Here is a 4,517-nt window from a genome sequence, read left to right as displayed (position 1 = left end):
ATTTTTATTGATTCTTAATTTTAACCAATCCGTTTGGAAATTGGAACAACAATGATGGTTTTATCTCACTTTTGTGTGCAATATTTTACACTATAAAAGACACTCAATTTTATTATGGGTTAGTTTGGTTTGGATCTATCAACTACAAATAACCAAATAAACTAATTTATTTGGCTTGAAGGTATGTTTTAAAAGGAATATCTACCCAATCAAACTCATGAACCCTAATTTTTCTTCACAGAAATTAACTTTATAAAGTTTATATATACCAAAACTAATATTTATATATTCCCCCTTCCTCTTTTAAGTTGTCGGCTGAGTTGTATATAAGATTAAAAATGCAATTCCTAAAAATAAATATAATAAATAAGTGCCTTATTGGTTGCCATAGATAAAGGACAGAAATATGTCAACAATATCATACTCCTCATATTTAGTTTCATTTGTCAATAAACAATGATCATGATGAACCCACCACATTAATCTAACAGTTTCTTAACGAAAATTATAAGAATATAGTATTATTTTTAAAACGTTTAACAATTAAAAACTTTCGCATTTATGCTCTTTTATTTAAATTATAAAAAATATCAAAAATGATGAGAATAAAAACATATAAGACTATTACATATACATGGTTAGTATAGATTAATTATACAAGTTTACTTTTTGTTCAACAAGATCACGTGTCCGTGTCACAAGAAAAAACTCAAACTAGAAGACACTTTATTGTAAATACTTTCGGCTCAATTAAAATTACATCCCATAAAAAATACTCATTGCTAGAAAAAATATACTCCTTAAAATTACAAGACACCACTAATTAATATACAACATTATTAAATGTGGTTTTCCTTAGCCACCAAAAATTGTCCTTTTCAATGAAAAAGAAGTAATTGTTCTCTTGTTATTTTTGAATAATGTGTAATTGTTCTTGTTCTTGTTCATAATATAGGTGTTGGGTTTGCACCCACACAAGAAAAGTCTTTGGTTATTACCACTCCTCATAATTATGATGTGGCTATGGAAGGTTAACGTTACTTTGAGATAGAGCATGACATTGTTGATGCACTATCTTTCATTTTTCATTGATGAATGGCTAGCTACTTTGCTGAGATTGGGCAGAAAAGATTGGCTTTTTGAATAAAAAGGAGCTCCCATGTTTGTTATTAAGGTAACAAGAAGCTTGAGTTTGAGGTTTTTTGTTTTTCATGTTACTACATACATTGAGAATGTCATAATGTTAAATTTACACTAATTTCCTTGTAAAAAAAGTAAAAACACAAGATGAAATAGGAATTAAGACCATTGATATATTAGTACTTGATGACTAAAGTAAAATTTTATTAGAAAAAATAAGAGTTACAAAAGAGATAGAAGAAAAAGCTGAACAAAAATAGTTACAATACAATATTGAGACAAGTTTGGGGGTTAACAATCCAGTCGATTGAAATAGAGAATTGAGTTTTCCTCTTATTGGTCATTCATCCAAATCTAAGATTTCATCATTGCTGATTTTATAATCTGATCAAAAGATAATTTAACTAAGTTAAAGATAAATTCATTCTTAACTAATATTATTTATGTATATTATGTGTGAGTAACTGAGTTCAAATATGGGTAATAATTGCACAATTTCTCTCTTGCCGCTCTATGCCAAAAACTTTTTCTATAAAAATAAATAAGTATATAAATCTATGTATTTGTTTAGGGAAATATTAATAAATGCCTTGAGACATTAATTTTCTAAGGAGTTCAAAGAATAATTTATATTGAAAAATGATTTGTTATATGATTCAGATATTTAGTACTTATTTATAAAAAGAGTGATGAAATAGAAAAGTGAAAACAATTAACATGTGCTATAAAAAAGCAATCCGTCTAAATTGGACCAAGTGTGTTTTTACTCTTTTTGACCATTATATAACAAGTTATGTAACAAAAGCACTGAACAAGAAATCGAGAATTTTCCATTTTAACAAGAAAATGAAAATTATGAGAGATAAATCTTCACAAATTTATTTTTATTTTTTCTTTTTCTAACACGAAAAGTCTATTTTTCAAAATGCTGAAAAGAGTAATCAATATCGTTAAACATAATTAACTCAAAAATGTTCAGGCTATTCTAAACAATTGTCTTTAAAAAATGTACCTTTGACTAACGAGGAAAACGTGCATGCTATCGTCCAAATTGTAGTCATGGTCAATTACCTAATTTTTTTTAATTCACTAACGAGTTTGACCAACATGCTAGTATATTTTTAAGAAAATAATCGTAGATTTACCAATATATAGTCTTGGCTCGTGAGTTTTTTTAGATTCTTGCACATGAAATAATAAGAGCCTAATAGTTAAATTAAATTATTTTTTGAGTTATTATATTGTTAAAAGAGTCTAATAGTTGGTTAAAATATAAGATGTTTGGTGCGCATATAAAGAGAGAGTAGGGTAAGTGAAAAGGAAAGAGTAGTGGGGTATATTACATTTTGACCATGTTGTTTGATTTGATAGTATTATTATATCATTTATATGATAATGAAGCATATGATAAGGGAAATGAAACTAGATGTGTGCCACAAACTTAGGGCAGTGAGGAAAGGAATAAAGGAAGGTGACGTGAAAACACACTCAATCATAGACCTAGGCGTGACAAGGAACAGGATATATATCTTATCGGTTTTATTTTTTGTTCGTATAAACAAATGTATCCATATCTTATGAACGAAGATGAAATTGATGGTTATATCTATCATTAAATGTTGTTTATAGAAATCGAACATTTGATTTTTTTTTATTATTAGTTTTACTTCATGTATTCTTTTACATGCAACGTTTTAAGTAAACAATTAACTACATTAGATTTGTAAGGCAGTTGTTATTTAAATTATATATTATTAATTCTTACCAAGCTCTTAATTACTATCATAATAAGGATTCAATCTTTATTAAATGTGTGGGAAAAACTTTACAGAGAGAGATGAAATCAAAATTATGATGCATATAAATTACAAAATATTTAATTATTTAATAGTGATAACTTTCAACAAGAAAAAAACAAATATAATTGTGCCAAAATAGGCTTACAAATAAGTGAATAACTATTTTACTTGTCCTAATATCTGGAAATAAATTTAGCTAGGCTATATTTTTGTCTAAATAGGGCTACGTTAATTATAAAAAACTAAAAGTGTTAATCATATATAAATATTAACTTCAAACACTACATGATTAAATAAAAAATTTCCTAACTGTTTAAATCTAAATCGGTACCAATAATATAATGAACGAGGAATGATGAAGCACAAAATAAAGGGAAATCTATTAAGTGAGTTTAGTTTTTTACCTATATCTACATTATGTAATCACTATGTAAGCAAAAGACTCAATAATATGACATAAGGGGTGTCAACCCAAATACAATGAAAATACACTCGAGAATGGTAAAAGCATGATTAGTACAAGACTAAGGGTCTAAATACCATTGATAAAAACATAGGAATTTGGACCAATACAAAATCAAAATCAAATCAAGATCTAATATGAATCAACAATATAAATTTAACATAACTAATTTATTAATCTTAAGGTGTTAAATTTATTAATCTTCATACTTATAGATACCAATTTAAACTTCCCACATGTTGAACGCCCTTAATATATATGATCTCGTCATCCTACAATCATAATCCTAACAAACCATTTATGTGGAGCTCAAATGACCACAAAAAAAGACAATTTTGAGTTCAATATTTTAAATTCACTTTTATTCTTAAAATATTATACAAAGCCAGCTAATCTTATTAAATTAAATATAAGTGTTACCATCTTATAACACCAATTATCAATTAGAAAAGGAAAGAAAGAAATCCACCTACACATGCATGTATTACCCAATTTGTTATTTTTCTTCAGATTCAAAACGATCAAATAATTAATAGATGAGTCCTTTTAATTATTTCGAATTGTCACTATCAGGAAGATAGTTAACAAGCTTTTCAACCAAATCACTAATTGTAATAATTATGAGTCTTGATATTTATAGATTAAGTTTTCAACATCATATTTAAAATCACATATATCTAGTTTTATCTTTTACTATTTTATATATTCTCTCTCTATACAAGTAATTTTATAATATGCATTTTTTATTTGATGTTAGAAAAACATTTTCATAATTCTTAAAAAACAAATTAGGTTTGAGGATATATGGTGTAAAACTAATACATCAACAAGTTACCCAAAAGCAGATATCACCATTATTCATTGTCCAAGAAATATAAAATAATTCTGCATAAATTAAATTATTAAATCAAACACAGGGTATCCTAAGAAACATGTATTTTTTCGACACTATCAATGATATTTTCTCATTTTTTTAGATAAACATGTTAGAAAAACATTTTATAACATGTATTTTTGATCTTTCTGAGAATCTAACATGGTCTTACATCATTAGAATAACTCTTATTCTAAGATACATGTATTAAGGTAAAGAGAAAACATTATGCTCAATTACA

This window comes from Lupinus angustifolius, chromosome LG02 (assembly GCF_001865875.1).
Source record: "Lupinus angustifolius cultivar Tanjil chromosome LG02, LupAngTanjil_v1.0, whole genome shotgun sequence".
NCBI classification, from domain to species: domain Eukaryota; kingdom Viridiplantae; phylum Streptophyta; class Magnoliopsida; order Fabales; family Fabaceae; genus Lupinus; species Lupinus angustifolius.
The sequence above is the reverse complement of the archived record's forward strand: the minus strand, read 5'-3'. Positions refer to the sequence as shown.